The 6,426-nt window shown below is 54.2% G+C and overlaps 1 protein-coding gene and 2 pseudogenes across 4 annotated transcripts in view; all 3 read left to right on the top strand.

The window, feature by feature from the left end:
- The window catches only part of NCMAP (non-compact myelin associated protein), a 108,417-nt gene that overhangs the window by 62,990 nt on the left and 39,001 nt on the right, over window positions 1-6,426 (top strand). Inside the window, exon 1 of one of the 4 annotated variants that reach the window (XM_060141071.1) lies at window positions 3,016-3,074. The exons of the other annotated variants lie outside the window; for them this stretch is intronic. The gene's annotated coding sequence lies outside the window, so the exon portion shown is untranslated. Of the gene's footprint in view, window positions 1-3,015; window positions 3,075-6,426 lie in introns of those variants that run through there. 4 annotated transcript variants of the gene reach the window in all.
- On the top strand, window positions 375-1,733 carry LOC132515108 (eukaryotic translation initiation factor 5A-1-like; annotated as a pseudogene).
- LOC132515107 (large ribosomal subunit protein uL5-like) lies at window positions 1,743-2,288 on the top strand (annotated as a pseudogene).

The following is a 6,426-nucleotide window of genomic DNA, read 5'->3' as shown; positions in this document are numbered from 1 at the left end:
GTTGCCTGTTAAAACACAGTGGGCTCTCTCTGTTTTCAGCCAACTTGGGAGGAAGTTATCAAGGCTTTGACAGCATCTCACAGGCACCAGTGACAAAGCATTAGGCCCCAAACCAAACACTTTCTAGAAATAATTTGAAAACACAATGGGGAAACCTGGCTGTACTCTTGATTCTGTTGCTCCCCTGCTGTGTGATTTTGGGCAACTTACCTCTGCTTCCTGGGCCTCAGTTTCCTGTTTGTAAACGGGGAGATCCCCTAAGAGACCCCCTAAAATCTCTCCTCTCTTTTTATAAATATTAATGGAGGGCCCATTGTGTGCCCGGGATAGAGTGCTGGGCTCCAGGGATCCAGCCGTAAACCAGTCTGATGCCGGAAACTGCCGGATTCTACAGGGCGGAGTTTTTGACATTTGCTAGCCGGCAAACCTCCTGGTGTAACATTCTGTGATTGTCTAGACCCCAACCTCCCCGCAAAGCCTTCAATAAATTAGCACAATCCCACTTAATTAAGACCCGTGTGCAGCAGCGGCGGCGGCAGCGGGCTCTGAGGCAGCGGTTGGGCTCGCCGCGAGTGAACGGGGTCGAGTCAGTGCATTCGCGCGAGCTGGAATCGAAGCCTCTTAAAATGGCAGATGATTTGGACTTCGAGACAGGAGATGCAGGGGTCTCAGCCACCTTCCCGATGCAGCGCTCAGCTTTGCGTAAGAATGGCTTTGTGGTGCCCAAAGGCCGGCCATGTAAGATTGTGGAGATGTCAGCCTCCAAGACTGGCCAGCACGGCCATGCCAAGGTCCATCTGGTTGGTCTTGACATCTTTACTGGGAAGAAATATGAAGGTATCTGCCGTCAACTCATAATATGGATGTCCCCAGCATCAAAAGGAACGATTTCCAGCTGACTGGCATCCAGGATGGGTATCTGTCACTGCTCCAAGTCAGCGGGGAGGTGCGAGAGGACCTCCGTCTGCCTGAAGGAGATCTTGGCAAGGAGATTGAGCAGAAGTACGACGGTGGAGAAGAGATACTGATCACGGTACTGTCTGCCGCGACAGAGGACGCAGCTGCTGCAGTCAAGGCCATGGCCAAATAACTGGCTCCCAGGGTGGCTGTGGTGGCAGCAGTGATCCTCCAGCCTGCAGAGGCCCCCTCCCCGAGCCTGGCCCAGCTCTGGCCCGGCCCTTGGCTGGACTCCTCCCACACAATTTATTTGACATTTTATTTTGGTTTCCCCTACACCCTCAGTCTGCCGGGGAGCCCCTGCCCTTCACCCTGCTCCCTTGGCCAGGAGTGAGAGAACCACGGCCTTGGTGAAGCTGCCCCTCCTCTTCTCCCTCGCACTACAGCCCTGGTGGGGGAGACCGGGCGGGTGCTGCTTGTGGTTTAGGTTTGTTTTGTTTTGTTTTGTTTTTTAATTCAATCTGGAATCAGAAAGCTGTGGATTCTGTGCCCTTCCCCCACTCATCCCTGGTCTGGTCCCTTATTCCCCAATAGCCCTTTTTTCCAAGCACCACCCCCACAGACTGGGGACCAGCCCCCTCCCCTGCCTATGTCTCTCCCCAAATCCCTTTAGATGGGAAGGGAAGAGGAGGAGAGGGGAGGGGACCTGCCCCCTCCTCAGGCATCTGGGAGGGCCCCGCCCCCATGGGCTTCACCCTTTCCTGCGGGCTCTCTCCCCGACACATTTGTTAAAAATCAAACCTGAATAAAACTACAAGTTTAATATGAAAAAAAAAGAGAGAAGTCTCACTTTCTCTTCCTGTTTCCCGTCATGGCGCAGGATCAAGGGGAGAAGGAGAACCCCATGCGGGAACTTCGCATCTGCAAGCTCTGCCTTGACATCTGCGTGGGGGAGAGTGGAGACAGGCTGACCCGGGCAGCCAAGGTGCTGGAGCAGCTCACAGGCCAGACCCCTGTGTTCTCCAAAGCTAGATACACCGTCAGATCCTTTGGCATCAGAAGAAATGAAAAAATTGCTGTCCATTGCACAGTCCGTGGGGCCAAGGCAGAAGAAATCCTGGAGAAAGGTCTGAAGGTGCGAGAGTATGAGTTAAGAAAAAATAACTTCTCCAAGCATTGGTATCTACAGCCTGGACTTCTATGTGGTGCTGGGTAGGCCAGGTTTCAGCATCGTAGACAAGAAGCACAGGACAGGCTGCACTGGGGCCAAACACAGAATCAGCAAAGAGGAGGCCATGCACTGGTTCCAGCAGAAGTATGATGGGATCATCCTTCCTGGCAAATAAATTCCCGTTTCTATCCAAAAGGCTAATAAAAAGTTTTCAGTGAAATGTAAAAAAAAAAAAAAAAAAGTTGCAGTGGTTAAGAATCCGCCTGCCAATGCAGGGGACACGGGTTCGAGCCCTGGCCTGGGAAGATCCCACACACCGCAGAGCAACTAAGCCCGTGCACCACAACTACTGAGCCTGCGTTCTAGAGCCCATGAGCCACAACTACTGAGCCCGTGTGCTGCAACTACTGAAGCCCACGTGCCTAGAGCCTGTGCTCCGCAACAAAGAGAAGACACCGCAATGAGAAGCCCGCGCACCGCAGGGAAGAGTAGCCCCTGCTCACTGCAACTACAGAAAGACCGCGCACAGCAACGAAGACCCAGTGCAGCCAAAAAAGAAAAGGCTATAAATATTATAAAAAAAAAAAAAAAAAAGACACCTACACAAACCCCCTGCAGCTCACACCCGGCCTGGTTTATTTGTAAGGCCCCTTCTCCCCTTCTGCCCTGGCAGAAGTCTGACCTGGGAGACGTGGCCTTGGTGCGCTGAGCGCCTGGGGGTGGGGGTGGGGGTGCCAGAATTGGAATCTCAAGAAGGACCCAGGCCAGGAGAAGCGCGAGGACACTGCGATGAGGCGCCGCCCAGCCAGCGTCCCGAGCCTGGCGCCCCCAGGACGGCCCCCGAGGCAGGGACCGTGGGGGCAAGTCGGCCCCTCCCCGGGATCACCTGCACGGGGCGGGGCGGAGCCGGGGGCGGGATCCCGGACGGCCGGAGCCGGGGCTGCTGTGGTGGCGCCGGCGGGAGGCGGAGCGGGCGGCGGCCGGAGCGCAGGGCTCCCCCGAGCAGGTAGGAGGCGCGGGACGCCGGGGACGCCGGGTCTGCGGGGGGCACGGGCGGCCCGGCTCAGGCGCAGCGGCTCGCTGTCCACCTGCCGCGCTCCGCGGAGGGGTGACGGGAGAGGGAGAGTGAGGAGTTCCCAGTCCCACCCCCACCTGCGTTGGAAGGGGTGCCTGGGGTCTGCGCGCGAGGGCGGTGGGCGGTGGCCGGGGTGGAGGGAGGGATATCGGTCACCTTTTGCGGGTTTTGGAAATGGGGATGGGGCATGCGTACAGGTGCCCGGAGTGCCGAGCAAGCTCGACCCTCGCGGAGAAGTGCCCCGAGCGCCAGCCTGCGTTTGGGGGGTTGATATTACGGGCATCCAGCAGGCAGGTCGTTTCCTTGTCCCACCCCTCTCACCAAGCCTCCGGCTGAGGGTCCGAGACTCCCCGGAAGAAAAGGGAGCGGACTCGGCCAGCCAGGAGGTAAAGGGATTTTGAACCACTCAGGACCTGTGTTGGCTTCATCTGTGAAATGGGCGTCTGGATGGGTGAGCCCTGTGCGGAGACCCCTCCAGGAGGAAGATCTGCGATGAAAACCCACAGCAGGGGGAGAAAACCAGTGTTCTAGCTCAGATCAGCAAACTCAGCAGCTCCCGGGTGGCTCACTGGACTAGCTGCTCCAGAGGAAAGAGGTGGGGACACGTTCTGTGGGCTGGATATCTGGCAGGAGGAGGACATGGGTGTGTCAAATACTAGAGCAGGCTTAGAGGGACCAAGGAAGCCATCTAGTCTGGGACGAGGATCTGGAGGGGTGCTTGGAGGAGGTGGGATTGAGTCGGGGTGGGGAAGAAAGCATAGTGCTGGTGCTTTAGAATCAGTCAACCTGGGCATTGGAATCCCTGCCTTGCCCCTTAGGTGGCCAATAACTTAGTCTTGGACAGGACCCTGCATTTCTCTACAGTTCCCTTTGCTCCATAAGTGAAACAATTTCTTTGACAGAGTGTCAGGTAGTCCATATAAAGTGCTTAGTACAAGGTCTGTATATTGTAGGCACTCCGTAAATATAAGCTGTTAATTTCCACTACACTGTAGCTTCTTTTTTTTAATACATAAATTTATTTATTTATTCATTTATTTAATTTTTGGCTGTACAGGGTCTTCGTTGCTGCACGCCGGTTTTCTCTAGTTGCTGAGAGTGGGGGCTACTCTTTGTTGTCATGGCTTCTCTGTTGCGGAGCATGGGCTCTAGGTGCACAGGCTTCAGTAGTTGTGGCACGTGGGCTCAGTAGCTGTGGTGCATGGGCTTAGTTGCTCCGCGGCATGTGGGATCTTCCCGGACCAGGGCTTGAACCTGTGTCCCCTGCATTGGCAGGCGGATTCTTAACCACTGCGCCACCAGGGAAGCCCTAGGCTGTAGCTTCTTGGGGGCAGGGGCCATGTCTATTTGGTTCACCATTATATGGTGCCTGGCATATAGTAGGTCTCACTACATATTGGTTGAATGAATGAACAATGAATGAGTATGTAGTACAACAGTTGGCATGTGGTAAGTAGTCAATAAATAGCAGTGAATTTAGAGATGATCAGATCCTAACAGATGGGATGATGTAGGAGACGGTTGTTTAGGTGGATGGAGCAGTGTAACAGATTAAGATAAGCCCAGAGTAACAGATTTGGGGCACCCCTTCTTATGGGGGGCAGGGAAGTAATATGATAAGCTCATCCAGAGCACAGAGGTAGGGAGGGCACACAAAATCCTGGAATCCTGAGTCCCAGCAGCCACAGGGGCGTAGATGAAGGAGCTGGAACTCTAGGTAGGTCAGATACCTTTCTCACATCCTCTAAGTGTCCACCTCCAAATTACAGGGGTAAGGGGCGGCGGGTGGGCGGGGCGGGGGGGGAAGACACAGCAAAGGACTGTGGGTAACTGATGGGAACAGAAGATGAAAAGGGAAAGGGACTCCCATGGCCCCTTCATGGGGGTGGGACATTCCTCACCTTGTCCTGCTGTCTCCTGGCTGGTGGTGAGGTAGCTGAAGGGGGCAGGGTGGTACCAGGCGGGCCAACTACTGTGTGCGTGCTGAGCCAGGCTCACAGTGAGTTGGGCTAGGGGAACGTGTTGGGTCTCTGGGGGAATCTGCTGCAGTGGATTCAAAGCTTATCCCCGTGGCCAGTTCGCACACCCGTTATCACCCCTGTGGACAGTGGCCACTGATGCCTCGGGCTGGGAGGGAGCTATGTCCTTGAGGTGGAGCCACTCTTAGCAAAGTTAGGGACCTTCAGCCTGTCTGACATCCTGGCAGGCAGCCTCATTGGGTTTCCATATCCCTGTGGTGACTAGGAGTCCGTGAGAAGCAAAGATCTGAAGTGGAGGTGAGCGATTTGGGGGAGCACATCAAGAGGAGATGGGAGGCACTGTATTCCTCAAAAGAGCCGAGTTCAAAGCTGCTCCTTTTAGCACTTTCCATAACTGCTCATAATCATTTAATGTCTGTGTTTCCCACCGACTGTAAACTCTATGGGAACAGGGAGCAAGCCTGCCTCCTTCCTTGCTGCATCCCCACCTACGACAGTGTCCGGCGCGTGGTGGGCACTCAGTGAATGTCTGTGGAATGCACAAACCTGGGCTGAGGACTGGGGCTCTTGGCGCTGAGAGAGGAGAGTACCCCCTGACAGAACTGATGTAAGCACCACAAGTTCTTTTTCCCCTGTCTGATCCCTACCCCACAGCTTGAAGGGTACGTCCCCCTGTCACAGGTTCTGTGCCTCCACCCTCTCTCCTGCCACCATCTGCGTCTTTTCTCAGGGAAGAATCCACTACTAGTAGACATTTACACCTCAGGGGTAGGCCTAGGCTGCTGCTCCCAGCCCTACTGCCCTTGACAGTCAGGCCCCCGGAGACCCCCGGGGCTTTGAGAGGAGGAAGGCAACATCCAGGCTGATCCCCATCCCATTGCTCCTGGGGCTCAGGGTCACAGAAGGTAGGAGCTACAGAGACCCTTAAAGGTAACAGAGGGCTCCCTCCATTTAAAGGTGAGAAGACGGGTCCGGAGAGGATGAGATACACTCGGTCAATGGAGGGTTAGGGGAGACCTCAAGTCTCCTAGTCCAAGTGCTTTGTCACTACAGCGGGCTTTGAGAGTCTCTGAGAATTGTAAATCCTGCAACATTTCTCCTTACTTTCCAATCTTCCAATAAAATGGAATGGAAGATTAAAAAAAGGATGGTAAAGTGGATTTAAGTTGCCCAATAAACCCTTTTAATTTAAAAAAAAAACAACAAAAAACCTCATATGATGAAAATAGACCCCAAATTATGTATGTTCACTTTACTTTTTAAAAGATGTATGTTTGACATTGGAGAAAAATAATCTAAAATAG

The sequence above is a fragment of the Lagenorhynchus albirostris genome, chromosome 2 (assembly GCF_949774975.1).
Source record: "Lagenorhynchus albirostris chromosome 2, mLagAlb1.1, whole genome shotgun sequence".
NCBI classification, from domain to species: domain Eukaryota; kingdom Metazoa; phylum Chordata; class Mammalia; order Artiodactyla; family Delphinidae; genus Lagenorhynchus; species Lagenorhynchus albirostris.
This window is presented reverse-complemented; position numbering and strand designations above follow the sequence as displayed.